The 13,883-nt window shown below is 37.9% G+C and overlaps 1 long non-coding RNA gene across 1 annotated transcript in view; it reads left to right on the top strand.

The window, feature by feature from the left end:
• The first annotated feature begins 1,817 nt into the window (after positions 1–1,817).
• Positions 1,818–13,883, top strand: part of LOC122916336 — a 178,356-nt gene continuing 166,290 nt past the window's right edge. The window contains exon 1 of the long non-coding RNA XR_006386165.1: positions 1,818–1,898. This is a non-coding gene — a long non-coding RNA (uncharacterized LOC122916336). The remainder of the gene's footprint in view (positions 1,899–13,883) is intronic.

Raw genomic sequence — 13,883 nt, 5'->3', positions numbered from 1 at the left:
ACCGACACTTTGCTAGCAGTGATAAGGGGAAACACCTGATTTCAGACCGAATTTAAGAAAGAAGGAGAGAAGAGGCATTAGGGAGGGGAAAGTATGAACAACTCGTTCTACAAACTTTGCGTCCATGGAAGGAAGAAATGGGAGAGTAGCTGGAGTAAGAAACGCGGGCGTACGTCCTTAGAAGCGACACGACCGCACTGAAGATGAGCAGACCCTTAGTAAAGAGCTCTCAACCCTTCCGCTTCACCTCCGGCAACCAACAAAAGGCAGGAAACGCGCAAAGAGTTTATTAGCGGTCTGGCGCTGTGCAAACGCTTCCCATATTCCAATTAACTTAAATCTCACAACAACCTTGCAAAGAAGCTACTCTCAGGAGCTTCGTTCTACAGACGAGGGCACTGAATATTAAGATTACATGATCTTCCCAACATCCCACACATAAAAATTCACGCGGCCCGAGGACCAGAAACAGGTGTTTTGCTGCAGCCACCTGGGAGCCGTGAGGCGAAGTCACTGTGGCCAGGCTCCGAGTTCCGGGAAAGCCGCCCGGGCCCACCCAGAAGCTGCCCCAGCCGCACTCCCCACCCTCGCCCTCAGGACACCACGGGCTTGTCAGAAAGACCCACAGAAGCCATTGTGGCGGTCCTGAAGGGTAGCCCCACAGGTTCCCCCGGGCCTCGGCGCCTACCTCGTTATTGAGGTTGAGAGTCCCCGGCTGCGCCATGGTGCGTCTGTGAAGACCCCGCGGCAGCAGGCACGTGAACCGGGAAATCTTGGCTCCGTCACCACGCCCCTCTACGGCTGCCTTTGCCGCCCAAAACTCATCCGCGGCGCGTTCGGGCCGATGCTTGAGCAATAATAAGGAGATCAAGAACAGAAGAACTTCCGAAGGGGAGTGTTACGGGCTGGAACCGCGTGTTCTTGCGAAAACCAGGTGCAGGCAGGTGGCCTGGAGGGCGCTGTGTAGCCCTTGCCAAGTTTAGAAGTTCTTTAAGATGCGGATTTTATTATATTCGTTTGTAGGCGTAGCCCGGCTCTGTAAGGACCATGTTTTTGTGTGCCACTGGGGAGGTGAAAGCCGTTTTAGGAAAGTAGAGTTGAGTGACCAAATTTTGCTCTGAATTTTTAATCTAGCGTTTGTGAAGATTCCTGTGCTTTTAACAAGCAGTCCTTGTTGGATACAGCTTTTTCTCTCTAGGCTCCCGTTGTAGCTGAAGCATGAACATATTTTTTTCTGCACAATGTAATAAGGTTTAAATTTAGGTAATCAATGTTTAAATTTAAAGAAAAACCAAGGGGGCTCGTGGGTGGCTCAGTGGGAGTAAGCCTCTGTCTTGGTAAGCCTCTGTCTTTGGCTCAGGTCATGATCTCAGAGTCCTGGGATCCGGCCCAGTGTCAGGCTCTCTGCTGGTCAGGGAGCCTGCTTCCCTCTCTACTTGTGATCCCTGTCAAAGAAATAAATAAAATCTTTAAAAAATAAGGGAAAACCAAGATGAAAAAGTAGAACCTTTAAAGCAAAAACGTTTAAAGCACATTTGCAACTGCCTATGGGAATAGCTGTTTTGAAGTATTAGCCTGTAGAGAGAGGAGACATTCGGGAGTAAATCTGCATTAGGTAATCCTTTAATTAATAGTTAACACCAGTAGTGTTGATCGTTAAAATGGATCAAAGTCTGGGGCAGAAGCTCTGCATGAATTATCTCCAAAATATTCACAGAAATGTAAGGCCATAGGAACTATTCTTATTTTACAGATGGGGAAACTGACTTGCCAGGAGCCAGGTGTCTCACCAGTAATTGTCCAGCTGAGGCCAGCCACTGCCACAGGACTGCGGGATTGGTGTCACAAATCTGCAGAGCCCAGTGCAAAGTGGAATTGCAAGACCCCTCACTAGAAAAGTAGGAAAGAGTTTTTTGTTTTGTTTTGTTTTGTTTCTTCTATGGTGTCCCTTGACATGCCATGTGTTTTTGTTTGGTATTTAATGTGTTCTCTCAAGTACAGGGATATGGGTGGGTCTACTGCAGACCCTTACAGGTACCGGGGACCTGCACCCCAGGACTCAGTGTGGATGCGTGTTTTGGAGCAAGATGTCAGCAGTTGCTGGGCAAAGACAAGAAAATAAGAAGGCGGAGTACTCAAGTGAAGGATGTAGGAGGCAGGGCCAAAGATGACCCGAGACTGAACCCTTGAAATAACTTTCATTGTCTCTCTGGACTTCACATACAAAACTCAGATTCACAGATAAAATGAATAATTTCAGGACCGATGAAAGAACATTTAAGCTAGGCCTCATTATGAGCCTCTATCCATCATACCCAGAATCCATTTTCATAAGTCATGATTCTGTAGTCAAATTACTTTAAATCATACTTGCATTTGGGTTGGGATTCTTTTAGTTTAATGTGTGATTTGGGCACAAATGCCTTGATAGTTGACTTCTTATTTGAAGAATGTTGCACAAAAGTAGTTTTGCCACTAACAAGCCATACACCACATTGTAATTGTCTTCTTATTCATTTACCTCTCCTTCTTAAAGCTGAGCTTCTGGACTGTAATGGCTTCTTCAACTCAGGTAGGTGGTAGACACTCCATTCATAAATACATGGGAAAGGGTACCTTAAAGATAAGTGTAGAGCTTTATGGAAAATGTGTCCTCATACTGGGGAGAAAGTTGTTGTTATGATTCCATGACAACTTCAGTAAATGTGTTCTTAATGTGATATTTGTCTGTGACTCTTAAAGGCTCTGTAGTGTTTTCTGTGTACCAACCCTCTTATCCAATACCTCACTTCTCCAGCCAGCACAGTCTTCTCAGGTCAGTGTTTGTTTTCTATCTTTTCTTAGCCCAGGCTCTCTCCTTGGCCTTTCCCACTGCCAGCTCTGCTTTCTCAATGGCTACTTTTTAAGATTAGGTTAAGTTCCAACTATCCTTTTAAAGAATCCTTTCTGTAGCTCCAAAGAGAAGTTAATTTCTCATCAGCAGATCATTTTTATATTATTTAAAATAGCTTAACTTTAAGGTTTTTTTTTCTGTATAGACTGTTCTTTTATAATATAAGCTCTTGGCAAACTTAGATGCTTATTTTAAAAGTGAAGAGTAATTTTCCGTTGTCCCTGATATCTTGTTATCTTGATTCTTTGCAAAGACGATTCTATTAACCTGCTCTTATTAAGCTATTCACATTTCCTCTAGTAATAACAATGTTTTTGTATTAAAGAAACTATAGGGGGCACCTGGGTGGCTCAGTGGGTTAAAGCCTCTGCCTTCAGCTCAGGTCATGATCTCAGGTTCCTGGGATGGAGCCTGCTTCCCCCTCTCTCTGCCTGCCTTTCTACCTACTTGTGATTTGTGTCGTCAAATAAATAATTAAATAAATACATAAAATCTTTAAAAAAAAAAAAAAAGAAACTATAGGTTTCTCTCGAAAGCAACGCATCAAACCACCTTTACCTTTTCCTTCTTAAGGGTTAACCTGGATCAGTTAAATGGTGTCAGATATATGAAACAACAAGTTTATTATTATTAAGAGTAACACCTCTTTCCTCCTTATTACAGTGTTCTTTTAGTGAAAGTAAGGATCCGGCATGTTGAATGGGAGTCCAGTTTTCCCGTTTCAGGTTTCTCAAGAGTTTGTCAGATCTCACTCTATTTGGCTACTCAGGCTGCCAAAACAAAATATCACATACTGGGTGGCCCAAACAACAGAAATTTTTTTCATACAGTTCTGAAGTGTGGAAGTCTGAGTTCAAGGTACCATCATGTTTGCTTCTGGTGAAAGTTCTCATCCTGACGTGCAGACACAGCCTTCTTCTTGTGTCCTCAGATGGCCTTTACAGTGTACACACCTAAAGAGAGAATTCTCTGGTTTCTCTCTCTCTCTCTGATGTCCATTGATTTTCATTTAAAAATAATGATCCTTTTGGATTCAGGCTCTACCTTTATTACTTCATTTCATCTTAATTAACTTTCCAAGACTTTATCTCCAAATACCATCACATTGGGGATTTTAGCTTCAGTATATGAATTGAGGGGAGGACCCACAATTCAGGACACTTTCTTTGAGAAAAGAAAATTATCTCAAAAATAATCTGTTCTTTATCTAACATTCCTGATGACTGCCATTTCTATTGTTAGATATGAAGATATTAATTGATATTAAGACCTTACACTAAGGGAAATAATGAGATACAGAAGGACAAATACTACCTTAAACACTTACATGAATCTAAGGCAGTCAAATTCAGAGAAGGAAGGAGCAGAATGGTGGTTGCCATTGAGGGAAAAATGGGGAGGTATTAGTCAAAGGGTAAGGAGTTTCAGCTATTTGGTTGAGTAAGTCCTGGAGATCTACTGCACAGCATAGTGCTTATAGTTAACAATATTATGTACTTAAAAATTTGCCAAGAGGATAGCTCTTATGTTGAGTGTGGTTTTTTTCTAAGATTTTCTTTATTTATTTAACAGAGAGAGAGATAGAGAGGGAACACAAGCAGGAGGAGTGAGAGAGAGAGAAGCTGACTTCCCATGGAGCAGGGAGCCCGACACGAGGCTAGATCCCACGACCCTGGGTTCATGACCTGAGCCAAAGGCAGATGCTTAACGACTGAGCCACCTTGGAGCCCCTTATGTTGAGTGTTTTTATCCTCAAGAGAGAGAGAGAAAAAAAAAAAGCAGTATGCAATGGGAAAGAGCAGGAAAAAATTGGGAGGTGATGGATATACTAATGGCCTAGATTGTGGTTATGGTTTCCTGATATATAGTTCCCTCCAAAGTTATTAGGTTGAGCATATTAATTGTGTATAGCTTTTTGTATATCATTCTTACCTCAGTAAAGTGCTTTTAAAAGGCAAGTTATTAGCTGGTATTAACAAAGTGATTATAGTTCTACACCTTTCTATTAACTGAATGAGTCGGTGAAAGAGAAGCTTTGGGGAGTCTTGTCATTTTTTTAAGCCCGTGGTGTCATTCGTAATCTCTTGTACTTGAACAGTTAGTAATTCCCTCACAACAGATAGCTATATAGCTGAGTGTTTCAGTACGGAGAACCACCGTGTTAGGTGCTTCGTTTTCCAGCTCTGCACCTTTAGTTCTCTATCCCTGGATGGCAGTGTTGTTCTCCAAATTTCACATTACAGTTGAAATTTGGAAGGTTCAAGAAAGCAGTCTAAGTAAATGGCTTATGATAGCATGAAAATCGTTGGATCTATCAGATTTTTGTATTTCTTTAATGCCTAAGACAAACCCCTCAGTTTTTAATTTTTGATTTGGAGTGAATTACTATCCAGTAATCAACCCTCTAGGTGAACTACTAGTGGATTTATTTAAGAATTGAATCTATATCTTAAATAAATCTCTATATAAATATATATATATATATAAAAAGTTATATATAACGTACTGAAGAATGTAACTAGTTACTGTGTAGAAGACTGTTATAGGCAAGTCACTAGGCTAAGATGTTTTCTAAATTAGTCCTCTGACAGGTTATTTTTTGCCTAAATTTTATTTGAATATTTGTAGAGAGTTTTGGTTAGATTTGCTATTATATCTTTAAGAAAGCTAAAGAAAAATTTCCATTCTAGGAATTTTGGAAATTTAAAATTTGAAAAAGATAGTTAATATCATATAGCCAAGTTTTACAAAATCTGAAGGAATGGAGCTGACAGTTAGCAATGTAGTATTTTGGCTAAGAGGCTTGGCTCTGGAGTCAGACTATCTGATAAATTTTAATTTACCTCTTAATAACTATGTGCCCTTGGGCAAATTATGTAAGCTCTCTGTGACAAGTTTTCTTTATAAAAATGGGAATGATAATCAACCTCATAGGATTGTTGTGATGATTAAATAAAAACACAGTGTAGGTTCTTAATGAATATTTACCTCTCAATAATTTAAACTGCTATTATTTTCCATTACCTCATTTGATCTTAACAGTAACTTTGTGAGATAGGCATAGTACATAAGAGGGAGTCATATCTTAGGAATAACAAATATGCCTGAGGTCATAGAGGTAACAAGAGGGCAATCCAAGTCTCTTGACATAAAATCACTGGTGGCAGTTTTATAACAACTTCATGATATGAAAGTATAAATTACATTAATAATTTATGATTACTGTGCTATTCTTTCCCATTCACCTAATTATTTATTGATCAGTAACTAATGAATGAATGCACTTTATAAAATATATATCCCTTCTTATATAAGATTTGTTTCTTTTAGTTATTCTCCAGTTAACCAAAGATAAGCTCAAGATTATGCAACAAAGCCTATACTAATTTAAGTCCAGAAAATGTTATTAAAACACAGTATATTAATTTTCAATATATGGCTTTGATTCATTTTAATCAACATTTTTGAACATTACTTTGCAAAGCATTATAGTGGTTTCAGTAGGAGATAAATGATTAAGATGTTGTCCTGTCCATATTCACCATGGATTTACAGAGTAATGACTTTAATAATTCTAACACCAAGGACAGCTGTATTAAGTGCTGTGGAAAGAATATCATAGGGAAGGAAGAGAACGAATCAATGAGAAGACTTCCCAGAGGAGCTAAGTTTTGTGTTCCTTTTTTGAAAGAAGGCTGATGCTTAAAAAAAGCAATAGAGGATCGGGAGAAAATTCTCAGCAAAGGAAATTTGTCATGTAACAGCAAGATAATAAAAGACATTTTATTTCATAAAGTAATATAAAGGATTTTTCACACATTCTTGAAGTTTTTAAAAACATTGTTAGATGTGGAAGTTAAAAGCCTTTAAATGTCTATTTTTTTAAGGTTTTATTTATTCGTCAGACAGAGAGAGAAAGAGAATGTGTATACAAGCAGAGGGAACCACAGGCAGAGGGAGAAGAAGGCTCCCTACTGAGCAGGGAACCTGATGTGGGACTCCATCCTAGGACCCTGGGATAATGACCTGAACCAAAGGCAGATGCTTAATTGATGGAGTCACCCAGGCATCCCAAAGCTTTTAAGTTTCATAAAATTATTTCCCTCTGATACACCCCAAAAATGATAGTTCCCTTAAGTTACTAAAATTTTTAAAAAGTGAAGCAAAATCTTTTAAGGCAAAAATCTAACATTCTGGAACTTAATAGATTGGAAGAAGTGGGTCTCAAAACATCTGAGGATTTATTCCTTTAAAGGAAATTTTACAGCAGTTATATTTAAACAATAAGGTGGAAACTTGGGACAGGATCAAGTGAATGATGTAAAAGCCTGTTCAGAGAATATATATTTAATATGATCATGACCATCAAGGAGCAAGGGATTTGTAGCAAATGTTTTGGGTCTCGTGTCCATTGGGGCCGAGAGAGATGAGGTATATAGAGTGGGAAATTAGATTTGGCTACTCGTTTAGCTTCTCTTTTAAGGAAATCAGTGCTGTTTTACTGGTAAGGATTAGGGTTAGAGAAGGAAGCTCTGTTACTTTCCTCAACTCATAGTTGAGATTTTGAAAGTGCTATCTCTGCTTCTTCACTTTTCACCTATTCCTCAAGGCTCTGCTCTTTGAATTCCTGTTACCCCTCCACTGAAACTATCTTTGTCAAGGTCATCAGTAACCTCCCAGGTACTCAGCTATACCTTAGAGTGTTCAGGGTATGAGATATCACCCCTTTCTGTTGCCAGGATTGACTCACCTGAATGTGTTGGCTGAGCCAGTGACCCCCTTCCTCCTTTGGCTCCTCACATTTCTGTTTGTCTGATCTAGAAGCCTTACCGGATATGTTTACTCTGTAGTGTTGCTTCCTACCAGACTTTTTCATACCTCACCTTAGCTGTATGGACACTGTTGACTCAACAGATATTATCCAGCCCAAATGCTGATAGTGCTGGGGTTGAGAACTGCTCTAGGCTCACGTCTGTAACAACTGCCTGAGAGCACAGGAAGTACCAAGCAAAGGCCAGGTTATGGGAGAGGCCACCTCTGGATGCAAGAAATGAGGGAGGGGGCAGGGATTTTTCTGGAGAGAATTTAAAATCAATTGCAGTCCTGACTAAAAGTTAACCTGCTTCCATTATCACCATGCATTAGAAATTCTAAAAAAAAAAAAAGGTGATAAAATTCTCCTCACCAAATGAATATTTTGTCCACTTAAGTTCCAAATAATTACCTAAGTTTTACTACTGAGTCATAAAGATATAGACATAAGCTCCAAAATTAGCATTATTAACATTAATAAACATTGCATTTTATATGGAGGTAAATTGGAGGTCTGCTCATTACATAATTGGCCTGTGATACACATAGACTCAGAGACCCCTCTTCAGTGGTAAGTTTGTGATTGTTTGGAATCCATGGAGCTCACTTTTCAACCGAGTTGATTTGCTGCTCTATGAAAGTTCATATTCCTGCATTTACAGCTATTCAAAATAAATAATGATGGCTGTATGTGATCTTTGTAGTTCTCTTTTTTTTCTGGTGTGAAGTTTTTGATGAAGTTCATCAGATAAAAAATTTGCAGACAGCTGGAATCATCCTTGAACATTGTACAGTGAAACTCTAAGCTTTAAAATCATTTCTTGAAGGGAGGCACGTAGGAAATGTGGAAAAGATACTATGTAACATCAACAATGAAAAAAAAAAACAAGAAAATGGACATTCACATAGAAAAAAAAAGTTTCAAAGAAAAATGCCAAAAGAAACAACAACAAGATGCCAGTATTACATTGCCACTACACCTCCCCCCAAAAACAACACTATAGTAACTATAGATGATTGCCTTTGTGGTTTTCAATAAGAATCGATGCTTGAGGGGGCGCCTGGGTGGCTCAGTGGGTTAAGCCACTGCCTTCGGCTCAGGTCATGATCTCAGGGTCCTGGGATCGAGTCCCGCATCGGGCTCTCTGCTCAGCAGGGAGCCTGCTTCCTTCTCTCTCTCTGCCTGCCTCTCCATCTACTTGTGATTTCTCTCTGTCAAATAAATAAATAAAATCTTTAAAAAAAAAAAAAAGAATCGATGCTTGATCTAAAGCAATGATTTAAATAATGCCCAATTGTTTATCATTCAGCCATTTTCTCTGAACTTTAAAAATATTTATTTATTTGAGAGACAGAAAGAGAAAGGTGGGAGGGGTAGTGGGAGAGGGTAGAAGAATCCCAAGCAGACTCTAAACTGAGCACAGAGCCTGAAGAGGGTCTTGATCTCAGGACACTGAGATCACAACCTGAGCTGAAACCAAGAGTCTGATGCTTAACTGACTCTGCCACCCACATTCCCCCATTTTCTCTGATTTTTGCAGAAGAAAAAAATGTGTAGTCATAACCAGTATTAGAGAAATGATTAATTGAAACGTGAAAATATTCTAGTGAAAATATTTTTGCCAATGAAACCATTGGCATACATCTTGGAGAAAAAAGGACATGGATAGTATTACAGTTTCTAAAAATTATTGTGAACGGGAATCACTGCCATATATTTTCTAAGGTTTAAGGTTTTTTTCCAGTGGTAGCATGTATGTTGCTTCATATGTAAGAAAGATGATAAAATTATTTAGAGGCAAAAACAAAGGTAACAGAAGTGAAGCCAGAAGTGAGCTTGAAGTGAAGCTCTTCACTTGAGCCAGAAGTGAAGAGAAGTTGACAAATCTGGCTATGTTATCTAGTGAACAAGAATATATGAAGGTAAATTTTTTATGATGTTTTTGACAAATATGCAGAGGTCCAGGCTTGAAAATACAAATAGTAATGTTACCATTGGATGTCGTGACAGACCAATATTCTAGTAATAAGTTTTCCCTTTGTAATACATTAACATAATTAAAAAGTATGGTTTCAGTTGATGAATGTGTAAAATTTTGACATGAATATTGATTGGTATTTTAATTTACATTAATGATTAGATGAAAGTGAAAACCACAAAGACAAATGCTGGAACTTCATTTGCTCAGAAATGACAAGAGCACTTCATTGCGGAATCAGATATGGTTATTGAATACCAGAAGAACATTGTGCTATCCACAATGAACGGTTGTAGACACAGCAAACTTCTAATCTGCATTTTTTTTCCTTCATTGTCATAAAGTTAGAGTCAGTCAATAGAACAGTCAAGCCCTGATATGTGATATTTGCAGTGTTACTCTACTGTTACCTACTTCAAGCCACTAAGGAGAGATCACTGAGTGGGGGGAATCAGAAAAGATATGCAGTAGCACACTGTTTTATGGAATCTGCCATAAAGATCAGACAGTCATGATCTCAGAAGCATAGATGATAGTGTGGTATGGTTAAAAAAAAAATTAGGAAGGGTATGTATTTTTTATTTTGAGTATCTGTTACCTTTGTTTCTAATATAGTTTGCTTAATGATAACTTTATTTTAATTAACTGTTAACAATGGCTGTGTTTTACAGAAGATTAAGATATTAAGATATTCTTAGTTTTTTTTTCTTTCCTTTTGGTGTATTTTTACTTATTGAGGTAGCTCATCTACCCTTAATATTTCAACTTTCTTTTTTTTTTTAATTCAATTAGCCAACACATAGTACATCATTAGTTTCAGATACAGTGTTCAACAATTCATCAGTTGTGTATAACACCCAGTGGTCATCACATCCTATGCCCCCCTTAATGGCCATCACCCAGTTACCCCATTCCCTACTCACTTTCCCTTCAACCCTCAATTTGTTTCCCATAGTTAAGAGTCTCATGGTTTGTCTCCCTCTCTGATTTCTTCTCATCCAGTTTTCTGCCCCTTCCCTTATGGTCTTCTGCACTGTTTCTTATGTTCCACCTGTGAGTGAAACCATATGATAATTGTCTTTCACCAACTGACTTATTTCCATTAACATAATACCCTCCAGTTCCATCTACCTGGATGTAAATGGTAAGTATTCAAACTTTCTGATGACTGAGTAATATTCCATTGTATATATACACCACATCTTCTTTATCCTTTCATCTGTCGAAGGACATCTCAGCTTTTTCTATAGTTGGCTATTGTAGACATTGCTGCTATGAACACTGGGGTGCAGATGCCCCTTTGTTTTGCTACATCTGTATCTTTGGGGTAAATACCTAGTAATATAATTGCTGGGTTGTAGGATAGCTCTATTTTTAACTTCTTGAGGATCCACCATACTCTTTCCCATTGTGGCTGTACTAGCTTGCATTCCTACCAACAGTGTAAGAGGGTTCCCCTTTCTCTTCATCCTTACCAACATGTCTTATTTCCTGTCTTGTTAATTTTAGTCATTTTGTCTGATATAAGTTGGTATCTCAGCATGGTTTTGATTTGTATTTCCCTGACGACAAGTGATGTTGAGCATCTTTTTATGTGTCAGTTAGCCATTTGTATGTCTTCTTTAGAGAAATGTCTGTTCATGTCTTCTGGCCATTCCTTGACTGGATTATTTGTTTTTTGAGGGTTGAGTTTAATAAGTTCTTTATAGATCTTGGATTCTAGCCCTTTGTCTGATATATCATTTGCAAATATTGTCTCCCACTTCATAGGTAGTCTTTTAGTTTTATTGAATGTTTCCTTTGCTGTTCAGTAGCTTTTTATCTTGATGAAGTCCCAATAATTCAGTTTTGCTTTTGAACTTTCTTTTGAAACATTTTCCAAATTATATTCTGTTTAAAACTTTACAGTGATTGGTCTGGCTAGAAAAATGGTTCTATAATGAAATACAATAGAAATTTTGTATGATTCACAATGTAAAGTAACATTTATAATATGAAGTAAATCCTGTGATAATTCTAAATTAAAAGACCCTTGCAATCATGTTTAAACTAGTTTTCCCCAACCTCTTTGGAGCACAAGTCATATCATGTTACTTTTATTAAATCTAGTGAAACTGTATATACTAGTTTGGAAATATTGGCAAAAAAGTTGGTAACTCCCCAGTATACATCTATGTATATTGGCTCCTTCCTTTTATGTGAACTGCAAAACTGAATTTCCAACACTCTCTTATGTCCCTAGAATTTTCTCTCTATTGTTCAGTATTTGGCCCATCGCTGTGTCAGGGATCTCAAGTCAAAGACCACTGAAGTACACTTAATTGTTTAAAAATTTGGGCCTATCACTGGTTTCAGTGAGGGACAACGTGCAACATAGTGAAATGCAGTATGTCTCACTAAGAGGATGTTAGAAGTAACTTACTGCACTTGGGTTTAGTTTTAGTAATTTTGGAGAGGATCTGAGGAAGCAAGGACAGAGCTATAGATTGGGTACCTTCAGAAAGCAGGGAAATATCTGATTGGGTAGCTCAGTAAATTTGAATTATGTAGAGGAAGGCCAATTAGAGTGAGGATAAACTGGAATTTGTAAATAAGTAGTAGCTGATGGAGGGAACTATTTTGTATTTTGTGAACTATTTTGTATTTGGTATTTTGTGGGTTTCACAGTGTTTTTTTTTTTTTTTTTTATCTTAGTCATAGTCTCAGGGTTGCCTTGTTCGATGTTGATATTTGGTGAGATCCTTAGTGTCCATGAGCAGATCATAGTTTAGCTGTGGGCATCAGATGGACTTTAAGTAACACTCAGGCCAACCTGTGTGTTTCAGATTAGGTCTTCTATACCAGAAGCTACTTTTTTCTTTCTTTGATCTTTTTATAGTACCTCTCTTTGTTCTCCCTTATTTGATGCCATAGCCTTAGTCATCCAACCAAGAAACATTTGGTTAACTATAATCTCTCTCTTATCCCTGACATTTTAGTAGAGTATTAGTCACTAGTATGTTATAAGTATCCATGAAATGTCTTTCAAATTCATTCCTGCCCCTCGTCTCACTATTAAATTGAGGCCCTCCAATACCTCTTACCTGAACTCTTGGCAATCACTGGCAAACCTATCTTCCTGATTCTAGTTGTAGCTAAGCATGTCGCCATCTCACTGTTATCATAGTCTTCTTCCCAAAATGTAGATAGGATTAGGTAGTTCCTCTACTTTACAATCTTTAATGGCTCTCTTTACTTACACATTTTGTTATGCAAAGTGTAAGCACCTAGCCTGCTATTTAAGATCCTTGACAATGGGGTACAACTTAACGTGACCATCTCTTTCTACCAGTCCTCACGGTCACCATATATGATCTGTGCCTCCACATTTATTCAATAAACATTTGTTGAAAGTCTTTATTGTGTGCTTTCACTAGACTTTTATTTCCCTCAAATAAGTTTTAAAATCATAGGACCATTACTGTGCTGGTTTAGTATCTGTCTCCTCAGTGTCAGGGCTGACACTTTCCAGGTGTAGTTTGGCTTCTTATTTATTCTCCAGCATCTAGCAGAATATCCAGGCTATTAAAATAGACTAGTCTGAGATTTTTGTGCCCCAGGGTTATTTAGTAGTGCAGGGTGGAATTGAGTATGAGGCTACATTCAGAACATTCTGTGTAGAAAAAAAAGGCAGGCTTTCTTAATAGCCAAGACTATTATTAATAATAGAAGATAAACAAAAAGTTGAATTCGTGTGAGCATAAAGGTAGATCAAGTCGTGGATTAAATGAATCCTCATAAAAATGTAGAATTAAGGAAATACAAAATGAATCTAAGTTAAACGGGCTTTTTGACTCAGTGTTACATAGGTCTGAAAATGAGAATTCTAATTTGATGTACTGAGACTTTTCCAAGATTGAGCAAGCTAAAATTTAATGAATAACTAGCTGCTGCCAAGACACTATTTAACTAGGTTTAAGATCCATATAAATAAATAAGAATGCTTCTATATCTAGTAAAGTTGGTTCTTGAATAACATGGGGTGGGGGTTAACCCCTACACATTCAAACCCCATGTCTAAAACTGATTCCCCAGAAACTTACCTACTAGTATCTTGTTGACCGGAAGCCTTACTAATATCATAAACAGTCAACACATATTTTTATGTTTGTGTATTTTATACTGTATCCCTAGAATAAAGTAAACTAGAGAAAAGAAAA

This window comes from Neovison vison, chromosome 1, assembly GCF_020171115.1.
Source record: "Neovison vison isolate M4711 chromosome 1, ASM_NN_V1, whole genome shotgun sequence".
Lineage (NCBI taxonomy): Eukaryota > Metazoa > Chordata > Mammalia > Carnivora > Mustelidae > Neogale > Neogale vison.
The sequence above is the reverse complement of the archived record's forward strand: the minus strand, read 5'-3'. Positions and strand labels throughout refer to the sequence as shown.